Raw genomic sequence first — 22,052 nt, forward strand, 5'->3', positions numbered from 1 at the left:
CCCTTTCGTTTGTCTCACCGACTGCCCTCGGCACCTGTTGTCGGGGCTATTTTGAGGACTTGGATCCTTTGATTGCCTACTAGACCTCTCTTATCTCCATCAATCTAATTTAGTGAAAAGGCTACTAGGTCTAGCCGTTGAGGTGAAATTGGCAAGTCGTTGATTAATAGCCAACCCCCCCTGATGGTGGTTACATTGGCATTCATTATCACTCGGTTGCTTTGGCTTTTGGGTGCCTGTGCATCCCTTATACTCCCTTCTCTACCGTTACTATGACATTGTGCCTAGTTAGCTGATCCTGAACTCTCACGGCCTGATCTCCTGCTTCTTAACTGTATGTGCTTCCCTTGGGCTCACCCAACTGAGTGTCCAAGGTGGGCACCATTGCTCCTGGCGACCTCCAAATATCCAAAAGAGATGGTCACTGTACTGACTGCCTGTCTGCTTGGAAACCTCCCATAAGAAATGAAGGAGATGATTTTGTTCATCCACCCATCTAACTTTTTTGACCCCTTCGACTTCCCCCTCGAGTGGCAAAGCTCATACTCTCGAATGCAAAAGAAGCTACCCTATGACAATGAAACTGTAGAGATTGTCGCTCTCCTTATGGATATAAGCTCCATATCAACTTGATGAGTATAAAAGTGAGTGTAAATAAGGGTGTAAAATGTCGTTTCGCTGAGGATTGGGGTTATGGCACGTATTGCGTGAATTATTAAATTCTAGGCACTAAAGTATTGGAATTCACTAGAATCCAAGTAAATTATAATTAAATATGGGAAATAAAATGAATGCAAATTAAACAGGGAAATAACTATATGGTAAAAGAATGGGTCAGATTAGGGGTATTGCAATCTTGATGATCTAACAATCTCAAAATTAGGGAAAAACAATTAACCAAGGGATTTATTGGCAATGTACTCAAGAATTCAGTTCAGCTACTTTCGTAATCAATAAACTAGAATTAGGCTACAATTGCCCCACTTTCGTGATGCATCAATCATAACCTCAAAACACAAAAGTATTATGAGCCCCCAAATTACCCATATTCTCATAGTAGGAAAAATTGTGTTGAAATTGGTTAGGCTGAGTTTTTCACCCAACTTTCGTTGTGATGAAATCCTCTCCAAAGCAAATCAATAAAAGCTGCGCATCAATTATCAATAAGAGGAAAATATAATCCAATTCAAACATAAAAACCCTAGGTTAATTAATTATCCCCTTTATGCAATAATAATAAACCTAGCATCAAGAATAGCAATAGAACCCTAATCCAAACCCAAAAGCTAACTACTCGTGCATCATAAAAGTAAACAAAGCAAAGCAATAATAAATCATCATAAATACTGCAAGAAATCTGAAAAGAAAGTAAATAAAAGAATAAGAGAACTTTACTGATAATGAAGAACAAATCCAACTTCAATCCGAGATTCCAAGCTTGAAATTAAATAATCTAATGTAAAACTAATCTAAACTATGCTAGGAAAATATAAAGAGAAGGGGAAAAATAAATTGAAACTAACTAAGGTTGAGAACTCCTTAAATTGTAGAGAATATGTAGAATATATAGGAGATAGAGGGGCCTTGGGCCCATGAGACAACTTCTAATTCTTTTCCAATTCTTATTCTTGTTTCCTATTCTTTCTTGGTAATTTCCTTTTCTTCCAAAACTTGTCCAAACTGCTCCAAAATTTTTCCTTTGCTGGTCCTTGTGGATAATTCAACTCTTGGGATAATATAACACACAAACAATTCTCAATTTCATTAGGATAAAGAAAATAAGCATCAAAACAATTAAAATAAGGGGTGAATTATTGTACAAAATAGTAGATATCACAACTACCGAGTGGTCACAACTGAGGGTTGTTGTGAAGGCCGAACTCTTTTGTAAAGGCGTGGCTACCACAAATCCCGCCATCAAACTACTAACCCCTTCTAACCTTTTTGTCTAACTACCTTCTCCCTTAGCTAACCATTGCACTTTTACTTGTCTTTTGCCAGGAACAATGAATTTTAGCCCTCATTTTCTAAAGGGGAAATCCCGCCATCAACATTCCCTATTCTCGTAAGAGAAATTGAAGGTTATGAGATGTGGTCTATGAGAAGTTGGTGGTTGAGAGACGAGTCTAGGGGTATGCTAACCTGTAGACTCCTTGCTCGAACGGTTACCAAATCTCATACTAGAAATACATTAACAAAGTGTATGCAAACTCATCAACACAAGAACACAAGAACATCTCACAAGAACAAGAACCCTAGATTGAGTTTTACCCCTCATATGCAATAATCATAAGAATAGCATCAAGATATGCAATACAACTCTAATCTAAGCCCCTAAACAAACTACTCACACATATTAATCATAAACATAGTGAAAGCACAAATAATAAACATAAATATAGCAAAGAAAATAGATAATGGAAAGAAGAACTTCTCTATTGGCAATAGAAGAACAATCCTTGAAATCCAAGCATGAATCCTTCTATACAAGCTTCCAATATAATAAGGAACCTAAATCTAAGCTAAAATGATGAAAGGAAATATAGGAAAATAGCTCTCAGCCGCCTAGGGTTCAATAGGGGTAAAAAAATCGAGTAATTTTGCGCAAAAATCAGATTATATAGTCTGTACAGGGGTGGCGCACAGGCTAGGCAATCCCATGCGTAAAACCCCAAATTTGGATAGATCCGGCGACTCTACAAGACAGCTTCGACTTCCAGGTCAATTTTGACCCCTTTAACATTAGAATTGGACTTTGTACTGTGGTCTTCATAAAAGTTGTAGCCCTTCAAGTTTTCTTTCAAATGGCGTAAGAATCACTTCATTTGGACATTTCTAGGTTGAGATTTGTATATATGATAAGCCAAAACTCCTGAGTCATACTCCATTTCTTTCAAGTATTAATACTAGAAAATAATAAAGATGAGTTTTAAAATTCTGCTCTCCAGTGTATTTCCTACTCTTTTTCTCTCTCTCGCTTGGTAGAGAGTTTCCTCCCGTTTTTTAGGGTTTCGGTCTTTTTCCTGCTTGGTTTTTTTTTTCTGCGGCCTTGTTTTTTGTGTTTCGATCATGGAACCGCTACCTGAGAGTTCAACTGTCCTTGCGGCTGCATGTGAGGCGTTATCGATTGACGATGACGATGAAGGAGTTGTGGTGGAGGAGGTCGAAGAGGTTGCTGAGCCGGTGGTAGACTATCGGTTTGCAGCGGTAGGAAGGGTGGTTTCTGATGGGCCATTAAAATTCGTGATATTTAGAGACGTGATGGCTAACGCTTGGCGCCCTGTAAAGGGCGTTCATGTTCGTGAATTGGGAGATGGACGTTTCGTTTTTACGTTTTACCATGAAAGGGATATTGCGAGAGTTATGAATTAAGGTCCATGGACATTGACGGTAATAATGTGTTACCGGTATGTATTTGAGTATTATTGAGTATCTGAATACAATGTTGAGTACAGTGTTTGAGTGCAGTGCTCAGTATACAATTGAGTTCAGAATGTGTTTTTTCTAAGTTCAAGTGTCGTGCTCTACTTTGTGTTGTGAGCCTTTTTATTTCGTTCAGCTCAGTAATGGAGCGTTAATGCCAAGGGCTGAAGAGCCGTTGAGCATTAATGCCTTGAGCTGAACGTTGGGTGTCAATGCTGAGGAGTTGAACGTTGGACATCAATGTTAAGGGGCTGAACGTTGGGCATCAATGCTGATGAGTTGAACCGTTGAGCATTGATGCTGAGGAGTGAGGTGTCTTGGGTAGTTTGAACGATAACTGTTTTGCTTTTGGGTCCTGCCAGTGGTTTCGGGTCGGATGCCCAATTATACTGTCACCAGTCCCCCCACTCCCTAGCCAACGAGAGTGGTTGAGGTGGTTTGGGAGTAATGACATGCGTAAAACTATTTTTTTTTGAACCGTAAGAGGATTGTGGCCGAGGTCAGGCCTCGGCCAAATTTTGGCCAAGGTCAGACCTCGGTCAAAATTAATTGGCCGAGGTGGACCTCGGCCATAATTGTTAATTTTTATTTTTTTTTGTTTTTGTTTTTGTTTTTTTTTGATTTTTTTTTGTTTTTATTTTTATTTTTATTTTTATTTTGTCGCTCTGTGCGTGAGTTCACTTCGACCAGCCGTAGGCTCGGTCAAAGGTCAGCTCTCCCGTCAGGTAGCTAGCGAGATCGGATCTCGTGCCAGCCCTAAGGGAATAGAGTGTGGTGTTTTTGAAATCAAGCATCCGACTTGACCCAGGAAAACACTCTCCCGTCAGGTAGCTAGTGAGATCGGATCTCGTGTTAGCCTTAAGGGACTAGAGTGTGGTGTTTTTAAAATCAAGCCTTCGGCTTGACCTAGAAAAACACTCTCCTGTCAGGTAGCTAGCGAGATCGGATCTCGTGCCGGCCATAAGGGAATAGAGTTATTTTATTTGTTATCATTGTGGCCGAGGTGCGGGACCTCGGTCACAGTGGCCGAGGCGCGGGGCCTCGACCATGGCCGAGGTGATGACCTCGGCCAAAATTAGCCAAGGTGAGGACCTCGACAAAAATTGGCCGACGTGACGACCTCAGCCCAAATTGGCCGAGGTGATGACCTCGGCCAAAGATTGGCTGAGGTGGTAACCTCGACATATTTATTGGTGACGCTGCTCGGGGAGGCGACACCACTTGAGGATGTGACGCTGGTTGAGGAGCATCGCCACTTGAGGAGGTGACTCCACTCACCTCTCGATGAGGTGATGCTGCTCGAGGAGGTGACACTGCTCGAGGAGGTGACGCCACTTGAGGAAGTGACGATGCTCGAGGAGGTGACACCACTCACCGCTTAAGGAGGTGACGCTGCTTGAGGAGCAGCGCCACTTGAGGAGGTGAAGTTGCTCGAGGAGGTGACGCCACTCACCGCTCGAAGAGGTGATGCTGCTCGAGGTGGTGACTCTGCTCGAGGTGGTGACGCCGCTCGAGCAGGTGACGCTGCTCGGGGAGGCGACGCTGTTCGAGGTGGTGATGCTACTCGAGGAGGTGACACTGCTCGAGGAGGTGACACCACTTGAGGAGGTGACGCTGCTTGAGGAGCAGCGCCACTTGAGGAAGTCCACGGCTTGGATGGGAGTAGTGTTCACTTGATAACGCCACTGCTTGTAAGTCCACTACTTGGATGGGAGCAACGTTCACTGGGTAGCGCCATTGCTTAAAAGAGGTGAACGCACAAGTGAAGGAGGCGGACGCACTTGAGGAGGAAGCGCACGTGGTTGTTGTTGAGTTGGCTACGGAGATCACCCTTGCGGCGATTTCCCACGCGGTTACTGTTGAGCTGTTTACGAAGATAACCCGAGGGGTGACCATTGAGCTGCCCACGAAGATCACTCGAGGGGTGACCATTGTTCACTCGATGAGAACCATGAGCAACTACTGGATCCGGGATGACCATTGTTCACTCGATGAGAACCATGAGAGTAGGGCTGGATCCGGATTGCACCATCGACAGTGATAAGATGAGCTGGGTGTTTTGTGATTTGTGAAAAGTGTGGCTTGATGAGCCGGAGGCGAACGCCATTTGATGAGCAGGACACTGCTTGAAGAAGGCGACGCCATAGAGGTGTTTGTGATGTGTGAAGTTTGCCTAAGATATGATCTCGGCTCTCAATGAAAGCACCAATGACGGTAATAATGTGTTACCGGTATGTATTTGAGTATTATTGAGTATCTGAATACAATGTTGAGTACAGTGTTTGAGTGCAGTGCTCAGTATACAATTGAGTTCAGAATGTGTTTTGTCTAAGTTCAAGTGTCGTGCTCTACTTTGTGTTGTGAGCCTTTTTATTTCGTTCAGCTCAGTAATGGAGCGTTAATGCCAAGGGCTGAGGAGCCGTTGAGCATTAATGCCTTGAGCTGAACGTTGGGTGTCAATGCTGAGGAGTTGAACGTTGGACATCTATGTGGAGGGGCTGAACGTTGGGCATCAATGCTGATGAGTTGAACCGTTAAGCATTGATGCTGAGGAGTGAGGTGTCTTGGGTAGTTTGAACGACAACTGTTTTGCTTTTGGGTCCTGCCAGTGGTTCTGGGTCGGATGCCCAATTATCCTGTCAGACATATGATCAGAACTTGGTTTTATTGCGTCGTTTGGAGAGAGATGACAACCCCATGCAAGTTAGCTTGGATTTCTGTTCTTTTTGGATCCAAGTCCATAGTTTGCCTCCAGGTTTCATGTCAGAAAAAACTGCTAAGGTTATTGGGAACTATGTGGGAACTTTTGAGTCGGCTGATGAGAGAAATTTTCAAGGGGAGCAGAAGTTTTTCATGCGCATTCGAACGACATTAGAGGTGACAAAACCATTGAAATCGAAGATGAGGATGAAAAAGGCTGGGGGTGATTGGTTTTGGGTAGATATACGATACGAGAGGCTTCCATCTTTTTGTTTCTTCTGTGGGATTATCGGTCATGGGGAGAAATTCTGCCCTCTGGCTTGTGATCCAACGATGGAGGGGAGGGGAGTCCAGCTTGGTCCGTGGTTGAGGGCAGGTGGTAGGAAGCAGCCGGTGGTTCCGGTTAACCGGTATCTAGTGTTGAACCCAAATCCGGATGGAGTGCAAGGTGGTGCTCCGGGTACGCTGACGGTTACAGAACCCATTGGTAATCATTCAATTCCTAATGATGAGCTCTTAATGCGTGATTCGTGTCCTGACGGTTCACTTTCTACTGGTATAAAGGAAGTAACGGCACTTAATTATGGTGACATAAATGAGGATAAGGAGGGTGATGGCGTGGTAGTTGTGGAACAGAAACGGAGGAGGGTGGGGAATAATGATGTAGTGAGTGGTGAGGGTAGTGGTTGGAGTACTCTTATGTCAGTTGACGGTCAGAACTTAAGTGAGTCTGATGAGGTGGGTCCTGGATCCCAGGCCCACCGGGTCAAATGAGTTGTATAAGCTGGAACTGTCGGGGGTTGGGTAACTCTCTGGCAGTTCATGTTTTGTTAGGTTTGGTTCGCCATAAAAAACCTAACATCCTTTTTTTGTCAGAAACTTTATGTGGGTCTAGGCGGATGGAGAGTGTTCGAATTACGTTGGGTTTTACAAACTGTTTTGTAATCGACGCAAACGGGAGGAGTGGGGGTTTAGCGTTGTTGTGGACTGGAGGGGTAGATGTTGAGGTCGTAGGGTACTCAAACCATTACATAGACACGAAGGTTGACGGTAATGGTTCTCTTCCTACATGGCGTTTTACGGGATTTTATGGTTGTCCAGAACGACATAGGCGGAGGGAATCATGGGACTTGTTAAGGTACCTTTGTACTCTTAACTCACTTCCATGGGTTCTTATGGGGGACTTTAATGATTTATTATGGGAATGGGAGAAGTATAGGAGGGTGCCTCATCCGAGGTGGTTGTTATGGGGATTCCAGGAGGCGGTTCGGGAAAGTGGGTTGGAGGATTTTTCTTTTGAGGGGTGTCAGTTCACTTGGGAGAGGGGTAGAGGAACACAAAATTGGGTCCAGGAGAAGTTGGATAGGTTGTTAGTGTCTGGTGAGTGGAGAGATGTGTTTCCAGAGGCGAAAGCATGGTCACTGGAGGGTAGTAATAGTGACCACCTTCTTATATTTTTGCAATTGAACGTGACGAGCAAGAAGGGGTATAGGCGGCTTCCTAGGTTTGAAAATGCATGGGGAAATAATCCTATGTGTAGGTCAGTTGTTGAGGGCGCTTGGACGAATGCAGTAGGTGGGGATTTGGGTGAGAGACTGGCGCGGATTGTGGCAAGAAGGTGTGGCAGTGGGGTAGAAGGTTGGCAGAAGGGGAGAAGAGGGCGCTATTACAGTGTAAGCAGCGAATGTTTGGTTTGCGTACGGCGAGGGGGGAAAGGGCGGTGAGTGAGTTTGGAAGGGTACAACATGAGTACCTATCTATTCTACGAAATCAAAGTGACCGTTGGCGTTAGCGAGCAAAAGAATTGTGGTATTCCGGAGGGGACAGCAATTCACGGTTTTTTCATAACTCTGTGAATTGTCGTAGGAGACGTAACATCATTAGGGATGTGCGGGATGAGTCGGGGAAGTTGATTACGGATGAGCATGGGATGGGGAAGGTGTTTGTGGATTATTTCAGTAATTTGTTCACGACAAATGCTGGGGATGAGAGAGGGGTTTTGGGTTGTGTAGGTCGGCGGGTTTCAGGGGATCAAAATGAGGGGCTGTTGAGGGAGGTGACGTGTGAGGAGGTGAGGGGTGCCCTATTTGCTATGCATCCAGACAAGTCTCCATGACCTGACGGTTTATCTCTGGCTTTCTTCCAATTACATTAGGACGTCTTGGGCGCCGAGGGAGTCTCTTTTTGTCAATCTTTTATTGCTACTGGTCAGTTGCCTGTGTCTTTGAGTGAAACCCATATTGTGTTAATTCCTAAGCTGAAAAATCCTGAGTTAATGTCTGATTTCTGTCCTATATCCTTATGCAATGTGTTGTATCGTATTCTTGCCAAAGTTCTTGCGAATAGGTTTCGGTCTGTTCTGGATTCTATTATTTCTCTTTCGCAAAGTGCTTTTATTCCCGGTCGGTCTATTGTTGATAATGTCTTAATTGCAAATGAGTCTGCTCATTCTTTGAATCGTCATCAAGGGAGTGGGGGTGGTTATGGGGCTCTTTAAAGGTAGATATGAGTAAGGCGTATGACCGGGTGGAATGGGATTTTATGGAGAAAGTTCTTGTTAAAATGGGGTTTGATGACAAATGGGTAGGTTTAATGAGGACTTGTGTGTCGTCAGTTAGATATTGGGTCTTGGTGGAGGGGAAACAATGGGGACCAATTGTCCCAAGTAGGGGTTTGAGACAGGGAGACCCTTTATCTCCCTGTTTATTCATTGTGGTAGCGGAGTGTTTGAGTTCGATGTTGAGAGTGCAGGAGGAGGTGGGGGCGTTGCATGGGGTTAGGGTAGCTAGACATACTCCAGCTATCTCTCATCTTTTTCTTTTTTTTTTTTGCGGATGATTGCCTATTCTTCTTTCGGGCAAATAATTTAGAAGCAGGAGTGATTAAGGAAGTTCTAATGGAATATGGGGAAGCGAGTGGACAATAGGTGAATTTGGGGAAAACGTCTATTGTTTTTGGGAGAACTGTCAATAGGGAGGATAAGGAGGCTGTTTGTGAAGTGTTGGGTATTCATGAACAACAGGGTAGAGGTAAGTATTTGGGGCTGTCGGGTTTGGTGGGGCGAAATAAGAGGTCAGTTTTGGGTTTTGTTCGAGATAAGGTTCGGTCTAGGATATTGCATTGGGGAAACCGGTTCTTGTCGAGGGCGGGTCGGGAAGTTCTCTTGAAAACTGTGCTTCAGAGTATTCCAAATTACGCTATGAATGTCTTCCTTTTGCCTAAGGGTTTATGTGGTGAGATCGAGAGAATTATGAATTCTTTTTTGTGGGGGTGTGAGAGTCGGGGTGGAAGGGGTATACGATGGGGTACTTGGAATGATTTGTGTAGGCCTAAAAAATATGGGGGTATGGGGTTTAGAGTTGTGCGTGAAATGAATATTGCTATGTTGGGTAAACAGGGTTGGAAATTTTTACATAATCCAAATGCTTTGGTTACTCAAGTTTTTAAAGCCCGGTATTTCCCGAAATGCTCATTCTTGGAGGCATCATTAGGCTCGAATCCTTCTTATGTGTGGTCTAGTATTCCGGAGTCGCAGGGTCTGCTTTGTGAGGGAGTTAGGTGGAGGATTGGAAATGGGGAGAGGGTTCGTGTTTGGGGAGATCCTTGGTTAACTGATGAAAATGAGCAATATATTACAACTCTTGAGCCTGAATATTTAAACCGTCCTTTGGTTGCCTCTCTATTTAATACGGGTACTACTACTTGGGACTATGACCTTGTGCAAGATATGTTTAATACTAGGGATGCTCAAAAAATCCTTAGTGTGCCACTCCCTACTTTGCCTAGATGTGATAAGTATTATTGGAAGGGGGAACCTCATGGGTTTTATACTGTCAAGAGTGGGTATCGGCTTGCCACAAAGGATAGGGGAATGGGTAGAGTGAGGGTCTGGGCGGGTGTTTGGAGTCTTGACGTTCCTCCAAAGGTCAAGTGTTTTTTTTGGGCTATGTGTACAAATCGCTTGCCTACTAAGGATGTTTTATCTATTAAACAGGTGGCATGTGATCATTTGTGTGTTTACTATGGAAGGGAACCAGAATCAATAGTTCATGTATTTGCAAATTGTTTCTTTTCAAAAGATTGTTGGCGTGCGGTGGAGAGGGGGTGGCAGTTGGGTTTTGTTGACTCACTGGAAGATTGGTTAGAGGAGATGTGGCTTATATTACCTAAGAATGTTTTGGAAATTGTTGTTGTTGTTTGCTGGGCATTATGGGAGGGGAGAAATGACCTGCTTTGGAATGGCAATGCTGTGGACCCATACACTTTGGTATTACGTGCTAAAATATATGTTATGAATTGGAGAATGGCAAGGAAAAAGAATGCAGTATCTCCTCAATGTACTTCGGCTGTGCGATCCGTGGCCTGGCAACCACCTTCGGTTTCTTCCCTAAAAATAAATATTGATGTCGCTTTTGATGCAAACCAAGGGATGATGGGGTTTGGCTGGGTGGTGCGAGATGGGGAGGCTACTGTGGTGGGTGTGGGTCTGCAAAAAGTCTATGGTTTGTACTCGGTGCGTGAGGCGGAAGCTATGGGAGCTAGGGAGGCGTTGAGTTGGATTAAGAGAAACGGGTGGACTCGAGTGGAGATTGAAATCGATGCTCAAATTGTGACACAAGCGGTTCAAGGTGGGTTTAATATCACCCCGTTCGGTGCGATAATTGACGACATTCGTATGCTTCTAGAGAGCCTGGGGGATGATGTTAGTTTTCGTTTTGTAAAACGTGGTGCAAATGAAATGGCCCATGTTCTAGCACATAAAGCTTTATGTAATGAGGGGTCGAGTTTGATTGAGTATTTTGATTGTATTCCTCGTTGTATTTCGTCAACTCTTTGTTTGAATTAATGAGAATTTTCTGTGTGTTTTTCAAAAAAAAAAAAAAAGGTTGAGATATTGTCCAAATACCGAATAGTGGTCAAGATGAGCGAAAATTGTAACTTCTTGCTCTTTTGGTCCACTTTTGCCTTGGCTTGCCCAAATTACTAAAACCATCGAAAACACCACTCTATGGATATCTTGAAAGTACTTTAGCCATCTCTTTAGCTTCATGTTAGCTCCCATTGATTCCAAATGCTAACAAAATGCTCCATTAGACTCCAATATCCTCCAATAATGCATGAAAATGCTTCTTTTTGCTTCAAGCGATAGATATTGTACCTATAAATGCATAAACAAAGAAAATAAGAGCTATTTTAACATGATATCTACATTTTAGGGCTTAAAGTGAGATTAAATATGGGGTAAAGTGCATGTAAAATGTGTACAAAAATATAGGTATCATTATTTAGGTACAAAAATGTGTACACTGGTGGCAAGCTGGATAGCGATATAGGTAGCAATGTCTGTCATTAGTTAACCACGAGCTCTCTTTATTGCATCGTCGGCTGCACAGAATCTCCTAAATGTGCCTGCGAATTGAGCTTGCTAAGCGTGCTATGCAAGTCACATCTAGACCATCCTCGTGACCCCTTCGAGTGACGACCATGATCTCTCACAATGCAAACTAAGAACTCAAAACAAAAGTGCCAATTATAACTTTTGGTTCAATCCCCACAGATGGCACCAATGTTAGTTTTATGACTAATGGATAGTCGACGGTTGGCCAGCACAATCTTTAATAAACAAAGTAATGGCACGAGAGGATAAGTAATACAACTGAAAGAGACTTAGAACAATAGTACAGTACTGCATAAATTGCCCTAGGTTTCATTAAAATTTGGATTCGTTTTACACCTAGGAAGTGGATATTTATACATGAGAATTACTTGTACAATAAGGAAAATGAGTCCCTAAAGCCAAGCCTACCAAAACCAAACTACAACTTCCTAAAATATGAATAAGCAATATTCTAGACTAAGTAACAAGTTTCAAAAATCTCCTTTAGACGAGATCTCCATATCTGGCCACCCTTGTTCTCCATATATACCCCTAGATCAGACTCTCCAATAATCCTCCGCATAATTAATGTGGCAGTCAAAGGCCAATAGTCTGATCAGTTCTTTGACTTTAGAGCCAATTACTTCTAGGCTAACCACTTGGTCGCAAGTATCAGCCCCAACAAACATCATATCATCGAAGTACTAATTTTAACCTTCATCAACTTCTATCCAAAGAAATTTATAGAAGTCCAGTAGTTGAAGTGAATATATATATAACTCTAATTTTAATTCCATCCCTTTCGTAGTCCGTATAACTTGAGGTATCAACTTGATACATTATTGAAGAAAAAGTTAAGATTAGTTTTGCATATATTCCCATAACTTTTTAAATTTGTTTGATATGTACCCAGCCAGGCGGCCATTCAAAAATAATACTGTATACAGATCAGACACATTGAAAATTTTGTTTAGATAATTCTCAGAAATTTGGTTTAGAAGACACGCTCTTTACTCGATTGTTCTTCCATACAATAAAACATATGTGGCCGGTAGCCTCGATGGTTGAATATGCCTACTTATAAGTTCCGAAGTAGTACGTAGTACTAGTTAGAGTCATCACTACATGCATGCTCCTGCTCTAATTAATTATCCAAAATAATTACTATTATTAATTTTTTCTTTAACCGATCGATTGGTAATCTTCAATTTAATTTAAGTAGTCAAGCCTAAACTTCTCCCGAACAGATGAGATGTAATTGGCAGCTTTGAGATCAACTGCGTCATCAACCGCACCACCGTAGAGGGTGTCCAATTTGGCGGCGCTGTAAGAGTCGACGGCGGTGTTTTTAGTGATATCTGGTGTGGAAGGATAGCAGGGAACCGATCTTGTGTGAATGGGAAGCTGAGGAGTAAGTTGATGATCCTGATTCAGAGTGATCTTGTTGTAACTCTGATGCGGCGGCCTTAAATGCTCCGGCATCTTCATGTAATTACCACCAGCTTGATCATGAGTAGGGGTGGGGTATGGGAGGTGCAGCACGGTGGTGGAAGAAGGTGGCAGCAATTTGTTGGCGGCGGTTGCTCGCGATCGGTACAGAGACCACCTCAGTTTCCCGTTATTAAGAAGACCTGCTCTTCCTCTGCGCTTTCCGTCCATTAAATTATACGTATGAATCCTCGTCGTCCTCTGCGCTTTAAGAGTGTAGTGTGTAGTGGTACTATATATGCTCTGTTTTATGGATGAGTCGCAGGTAGATGAAGTGAGGTAGGTGTATATATAGTGGTGGGCTTACTACATACTCTCATCTTTATATATGTGGTAAATAGCGGGAGAAAGCTTAGACTCTCTATTAAAATGTGTATTCTGAGTGAAGTTAGTCTGATTTAATTAAATAAAGGAGGACACTACAAGAAAATAAATTTACCTAGAATATATGTCTATAACTAATTGATTCAAATTAAGAAGATTCAAACTGAGAAGATTAACACAATTTCTACAAAGAGGTTGAAAATCTTAAACTTATTGTTATCAGCTCAATTGTGCATCATTGGCTGGGGTTGTAACTGGCCTGGTAAGGTGAATGTATGGTTAAGATCAACAGGAATGAACTTTGTTACTGTGATGTAATGGGATAAGGTCCGATACTGTGGTCCAACTAGATGTATGTATATATATATTATATTATATTATAGAAGTACACTTTGCCTTGCCTAGTTAGTAGTTACATACCAAAATATCAAGAATACAATTTGCCTTGCCTAGCTAAATACCAAAATATCAAGAATCTTTTCGTACGTCATCATCCACCTCATATTCCAACACTACTACTTCAATCACTTCAATCAATTCCACTTATGCTTAATATATTATTTTTATAACAAACTTATGCTTAATATTAATCTTAAAATAAATGCATACTTTTCCACGGAAAATGCTGCCATAATGCCCCCACTAACGATGCCGTCTACTACTATATAACACCCTATTTATAGACTAAAAACTTATACTACCAGTGATATGAAATTTTTTGCACTTTTAGTCTCACGACTATAGTGTCACTTGCAGGATTGGTCTACGACTTTTAAATTTTGTAATTTTGGTGCACGACTATTGTTTTTGTTACAAAAATGGTCATTTTTCAATCAACTCTCGCTAGAAAAAAATTTCGTCGCATTTTTCGCAAGGAAAAAAAATTCCGGCACTTCTTCACCGGAAAAAGATTCCCCTTTAAAGTAAGATTAAAATGGGCAATTCTAAAAATGTAATTCTAAATTTAAACTAAAAAGTAAAAATAATTTTGAAATTATACTTAATTTTACTAAGATTAAATTGGCTACATACATTTTTAAAAATGAATTAGTTTTAACTTTAATTAGTTTATCAAAATCAAAATAATTAAATTGGCTACATATGTTTTTTTAGAAATGAATTATTTTTAATTTTAATTAGTTTTTTAGAATTGTCCATTTTAATCATACTTTAAAGGGGAATTTTATTTCCGGTGAAAAAGTGCCGAAATTTTTTTCCCGGCGAAAATAGCGCCAGAATTTTTTTCCAGCGAGAGTTCCTCATTATCCCCCTGCGTTATTCTAGGTACCACAGAAGCATAAAAAGGATCCATTGAAGCCGAACCATTTGACCGAAAAATATTATTAAAATAAGACAGCACCACCGCATTCATAGGTTCCCCCTCCACCCAAATACCATCAGCATTTTTAAGTCTAGATAACATGTTTTTCTTTTGACGAGTAGAGGCATACCTGTGATAGAATCGTGTGTTGGCATCCGCACCCTTCAACCAATGTTGCTTAGCACGTTGCCTCCAGAAGACGTCCTTCTGGGCCTCCAGCCGAGCTAACTGATCCTCCATACGCTGGAGCTTTGCCAATGAAGCAGGGTCCCTACGCTCACGCAGAGACAACTGAATCCTCCGCAGGCGCTTGATTTGTTCACCAAACTTGTGGAAATGATCCCCAACCCATGCTATCAACTTATCACCACAGAGCTTTAAACAACCAGTAACCCATCTGCTCTCCCATCTTGCCAAGCTGACTCCACAACATCCCTACAACCATCATCTAGCAACCAGGCCATCTCGAACTTGAAATTTCGCTTTCGACCATATCCTCTTGTACCTTCGTCATGAACACAGAGATACAAAGCTGAATGATCTGACGAACGTGTAAGAATATTGTCTACTACTACACTCGGCTGTAGGGAAAACCAACTGTCAGTAGCCAGGACCTTGTCCAATCTCTCCTCCATCCACCTTTCAGTTCCTCTCCCCCTTTATCACATGAACTAATACCCTCTCATAGGTAGTTGTACCAGGCCACATGCATCCACAGCCTCTCCAAACCCGCGTAATAGAGCATCAGGGTGTGGATTTCCACCTCGCTTCTCTGACTGGTATAAGAGATCATTGAAATCCCCTAACACCACCCAAGGAAGAGAAGATCTACCAGTTAGGGATGACCACTCGAATTCGGAAAAACGTTTTCCATGGCGCCATCGCGAACCTGTCGTCCCCGTGCACATAGGTACCAAGATAGTTTCCAATCTGTTCCAACACTTAATCGGATGTGTACCCCATCGGAAGCTCGTGTACTTGCACCCACATATCCACAGCATCAAGTGTATGATTTTCGAATAACCAAGGCCCTCCGTCCAACACATGTTGCATATCTGACTCGTGATAAAACACGAACAAGAACAAGCCTGGCTGCACCTCCGAAATTTGAACGCCCTACAGAGGTTGCCATACTAAAGCCATGACCTGGCGCATGTATTCTACCTTCACTAGCTTACTGGTCAAGAAGCGCCCTACAACCACCCATGCCTCCTCGCCGCCAACCTCCACAACGCCAACCCCATCCCCTATTGGCTCAAACCCTTGCTCCTCATCCTCAAGGACCATATCAGCCCACCGCGCTGTCAACCCCGCGACACCCTCCTTATTCGTCGGCGTAGCCATAGAACCAAGTGTTAGGCACCAGACCGCCGTCACCTAATACACAGCGAGAGAAACCGTCGATAAACGACCAGAAGAAACACCGTGAACGAATGAAACCTGGGAAAAACCCTAAGAGGATAACCGAAACCCTAGACAAGTTAGAGAGAGAATATTTTTTTAAAATTATTCTTTGAAATAATTAATATATATAAGACTCACACTTATGTGAGACAGTCTCATCACAGATCTTAATCCGTGAGACGGGTCGAATTTAGAATATAACAGTTTTGTTACTTATGATAGAAACTATAATACTTATTACGGAAAATTTAATACCAATTTGAAATAAATAAATTTTTACTTATAATAGATATTGTACGTAATATTTATATGTTAAATTGTGATATTATTTAGGATAAAATGATTGTTAGTAATGAAAAATATTGTAATATTTATAATTAAAATTGTAATACTTAGAAAGTCTAATTCTAATGTAAATATTATTGTAACACTTATATGCGAAATGTTTCTTATGAAAGAAATTGTAATAGTAATTGTAGAAAATTTAATACCAATTTGAATTAAAAATAAATCTTTACTTATGCTAGATATTGTAATACTTATATATGAAATTGTGATACTATTTAGAGTAAAATTGATTGTTACTAATGATAAATATTATAATAGTTTATTTTAATTGAAATTGCGATACTTACAAAGTGTACCTTCATTGAGCATCTCACCTAGTTATCTACAACTCGACCCATCTCATAGACAAGGATTCGTGATTCGATCTCACGCAATTTTTTTTATATAATAATGAAATTACAATAAGTATGACCTAATAGTATACACAAAAAAAATGTTTATGCATGTGCAGGGTCGGGTTTGACGGTGTGCAAAGTGCTAAATAACACATGGCCTCAATTTTTGGAGGGTCCAATATTTATTTTTGACATAGCTATTTAAGAAATAAAAAAAATGCATTTAATCCTGAAACTCAGGCTTTTCTCAAAATCACTTCTCTCTCCTAATAATTATGATCTAATTAATTAAGCATGTCGCATGGCAAAACCGTTCTGTTTCTCCAACAACACGGATGATGTCTAAAACCCTGAATCTATAGAGATAACTTGAAACATATACCATTCATCAGTACACCAATACCGCATGAGAAATTGATTCTTCCCCCTAACAAATCGTTCTACTTGCATTCCAAACGATAGCAATAACACAGTACTTAGCCACTGGTTAGGTAGTTTCAAGATGTTTAAAAAAATTATATATGTTTGTTTGGACTTTGGAGATAGTAGGTTAGTAGGATTCTTATAGTTTGGATTTAAAGATTGCGCTTATACTTTTTGTACGGCTTCATTTATTTACAAGAATAGGTAACTAGGGTTTCTCTAACCTCTCTCGTCTCTGGTTATCAACGCGGTCGCTGCCTCTGTGAAGCAAGCGGATCGGAGGCGGCGTCCCATTGTCTTCCCATGCTGCCATCTCCACCTCAGACAGCGTCCGCCCTTCATTGTCTTCTCTGTTTTCACCGTTTTTCCTCCATCTCCACTGCTACCGGTCATTTCTCTCTTATTTTCGCATTGTTGTTTTCATTTGCTTTGATTTACTATTTTAATTTTGTTTGCAATTTATGTGTTTTCCCTCTCGTTGTTTTGACAAGTTTCTTCCTCTCGTTTACTTTGGTGAGTTCTTTTTCATAAAGCGTGAAACGATATAACTAGTCATGACGTATGTGAATCTCATCCTGGGTGACAAACATGACAATGAAAAAGAGACTCATCTGAACTATGATATGCAGTTCAACCCGATGGAGATATTGTCAATGGATAGAAGAATGGAAATAGATACTCAGGTGGTGTGCAAGATTATTCAACCAGTGTTAGTCTTAGGTACGTTTGACCAAATCATTAAAGAAGCTTTAAGTTCATTCAAAGAATTCAGCTTCAAATTTGGAAAACAGTCTGCGAATCAAGTTTTCTGTAGCATTGCTAGGGAAGTTGTTTCTATGTCTGACTGTAAGGAATGTTTGACCATTCCATCGATCTTTATTGTAAATGTTTCGGCGTGAATTAGCTTCTTTATTTTCAGAAAAAAAAAGTGCATAGTGACCTGTGTGATTTTCATAGCACTCCATCTTTGGGAACTAAAAATTATAGTGTCACAATTATTGATGATTTCTCAAGATATTTCTATGTGTACCTTCTACATTCTAAGGATGAAGCCTTAGAAAAATTTAAAATATTTAAATTGAGGTTGAATTACAAACTGGCCAGTTAGTAAAATTTTACGTACTGACAAAGGTGGTGAATATTATGAGCCACTATTTTTCAATCTGTTGGTATCATTCATGAAACCACAGCTCCATATACACCTCAACAAAATGGTGTGGTAGAAAAGAAAAACAGAGTATTCAAAGAAATGGTAAACTGCATATTATCAGTTTTCGATCTGAGTAAAGGTTTATGGGGAGAAGCCATGCTGACTGCATGTTATATTCTAAATAGAGTTTCAAATAAAAGAAATAGGGTAACTCCCTATGAACTTTGGTACAAAAGAAAACCCAACTTAAGTTTTTAGGGTGGGAGGTTCGTGGTACGGTTACCGGAGCCTAAACGGAAGGGTCTGAGTGAAAAAGGCATTGACTGTATTTTTTTAGGATATGCAAAACATAGCAAAGTCTATAGGTTATATGTTATAGAACCAAATGTTCTTATTTCAATTCATATCGTAATAGAATCTAGGGATACTAATTTTTATGAAACTCATTTTTCATCAATTATAAGTAGAACTAAGGATTTAATTCCTTGTTCTAGTGGGTCCAAAGTTGATGATAAAAAAAAATATGATCATGTAGTTTCAAAGGAACCTGAGCGTAGAAAAAAGTAACAAAGGAATAAAAGAAAAAAGATTTGGTTCGAATTTTCATATGTATATGATAGAAAGATCAAGAGAGTCTACAGAAATTAAAAGATCTATATTATTTTAATATAGAAGATGATCCTAAGACTATTAAAAGGAAGCCATGAAATCTCAACAGGATGTTGCTTTCTGGAAAAAAAAAATTAACGATAAGATGTATTCTATAATGGAGAATAATACATTTATTTTGACTAATCCACCAAATGGTTGTAAACCAATAGGTTGCAAATGGATTTTCAAAAAGAAAATGAAAAGTTGATGGTACTATCGACAAATTTAAAGCCAGGCTTGTAACAAAAGGCTTTAGGCGGAAAGAAGGAATTGACTTCTTTGACACCTATGTTCCTGTAACAAGAATTGCTACTATCATATTGTTAATTGCTATTTCTGCAATAAACAATCTAGTTATTCACCAAATGGATGTTAAGACAACATTTTTAAATGGTGAATTGGATGAGGAGATTTACATGAAGCAACTAGAAGGTTTCAATTCGTGGTTGCAGGGCAGGAAAATAAAGTGTACATTTTGTTGGTCTCGATAAGGTGGGAAAAGTCTAGGGGGGTTGAATAGACTTTTGACTTTCTTGCACTTTCTGTTAGTGTGAATATTTGACTTGTTCACTTTTTTATTTTGACAAATCAAATACTTTTTCAAATAATTCACCCTCTTGATTCTTGCTTGAGCTTAAATAATTCCACCGAAAAAATCCTTGACTTTTTCGCAATTTAAATCAGTTCCAAGTAGAAAATATTTGATTTTGCTCCTTCGAATTTCTTCTCGCCGGGTGGTCATCCTGTTTCCCAATTTGGAAGTCACCTTCATCCTGATTTGGAATTAAGATCTTCATGTTTTCCAATTTGGAAGTCATCCTCATCCTGATTTGGAATTGAGGTCATCCTCATCCTGATTTTCTTTCCAATTTTGGAAAGTCAGTCTTATCTCCTTCAATTGATCGAAGTCATCCTCTTCAATTTTGTAATGTCAACCCTATCCTCTTCAAAGTAATTTGAGAATCATCTTCTTCTTGATTAATTGAATTTATCTTGATTTTGAACTCATTCCGTGTTGACTTCTTCAATTTTGACTTTGTAATAGTTATCATCTTCTTCGTCCTTGATAAATTAATTCTCCAAAAGAATTAATTTAAGGCTTGAACTCGTGACCCTGGTTTCGAAGATTACTTCGGTGCTTGATCATTTTTCCACTTAATCTATTTTTATTTAGTGGAAGCAAATGATTTGCAAGCATAAAATAATTTTATACACTCTTGCAAATTCAAATCATCCTTGCTAATTTTAACTAGGCTTTAACTTAGACTAAAAATGTTGCTAGACTCAAATTAAAATTGGAGGTCTAAAATTACACTATATTCCTAACACAATTTAATTAAGTCACTTTATGACTTAAAATAAGCCCCTAAACAATGGCATGATCGGTTTGATCAAGTCATGGTGACAAACAGGTACAAAATTAAATAGTCTGATAAATGCACTTATAGCAAATTTAATAACCAAAGACTAATAGATGACATGTTAATTTTCGGTATTGATTTGGACAAAGTCAAGAAAACTAAGGATTTTCTTAGTTCTAGTTTCTTCATGAAAGATTTAGGAGAATCAAAAGTTATTCTTGGAATAAGAATAATAAAAGTGCAGGATGGTGTATGTTTAACACAGTCTCATTATATTGAGAAGGTGTTAAAAAGATTTAATTACTTTGACTATGCTCCAATGTCTACTCCTATAGACCCTTCATTAAAGTTAGTACCTAATGAAGGAAGTCATATCTCTCAAGTACTTTAAAGTAATTGGATGACTTATGTATGCAATGACAAGTACTTAGCCTGATATTGCTTTTGCAGTAGGAAAAATGAGTAGATACACTAGTAATCCTAGTGCAGTACATTGGATGGCATTAATTTTTTTTTTTTTTTGAAATACTTGAATAAAACTAGTGACTATATATGGTTTAGTATATTCAAAGGAAATTTTCATCCTGAAAGGATATTCTGATGCTAGTTGGATATCAAATATGGAAGATTTTTCATCTACAAGTGGATGGGTGTTTGTACTTGGAAGATGTTCTATTTTATGGGCATCTAAAAAGCCAAGTTGTATATCAGATTCAGCAATGGCATATGAATTTATAGCATTAGCTTCCACCTGTAAGGAAGCAGAATGGCTAAGGAATTTAATTTTGAAAATTTCAATTTGGCTAAAACAAATGTCACCAATTTTAATTTGGTACATTATATTGTGACAACGCTACTACACTGGCCAAGGCATATAACAATGTTTATAATGGCAAGTCAAGACACATAGGTGTGAGATACAACTATGTGCGGGAGCTCCTAAATAATAGTGTTGTAGCACTGGACTTTGTACGGCCCTAATTTAATTTAGCGAATCCGTTTAGAAAAGCATTGGCAAGGGACATGGTTCAAAAGACATCGGAAGGGACAATATTGAAACTTGTTAATAGCCAATGATGGAGGAAAGCTCAACTCTCTTCTAAGTTATTACGTTAGAACAAGAGTTCAATAAAGATGAGTACTTCATTATTGGTGGCAAGTACTATTTTAAAAATTATCCCTAAGTTCTGTACTTGGTTTGCATGGAAAGTGAGGATGAGTTTTACTCTTAAATAATCTTTTGAAAAACTGCGAGATGCAGGGCATGATTTAAAGGATCATCCTATATAAGCATGAAGTGTGATTGCTTCAACAAATTTTAGGTTTAACTTCGACATGCTTACAAATAGATACGGATACAAGGCCTTTCCGTACTTTGTCAAGTTTATATTTGAGTTGTATAGACCTTTCCGTACTTTGTCAAGTTTATATTTGAGTTGTATAGACTGCAAAAGTTGAGTGTGTTATATCTTAATTATTTCAAAGTGAATGTTTGATTCAAGGCACGTTCATCATGTATAGCAATTTGATTTAATGTAAAGTATATAACACTAAATGGAAGTTCACTCTCTTACACACTTTCATTTATATATAAAGTTTTGGAATATAATTTATCTTGGTACAATATTAATCATTACTATATCAATGGACGTGAAATGTTTGAAAATTTATATAATAATGGTGATTAATTTTCAGATGTACTACCAAAAAAATATAAATAATATTTGGTACTGTGGTGTTATAAATA

Source organism: Ipomoea triloba, chromosome 6, assembly GCF_003576645.1.
Source record: "Ipomoea triloba cultivar NCNSP0323 chromosome 6, ASM357664v1".
NCBI lineage: Eukaryota > Viridiplantae > Streptophyta > Magnoliopsida > Solanales > Convolvulaceae > Ipomoea > Ipomoea triloba.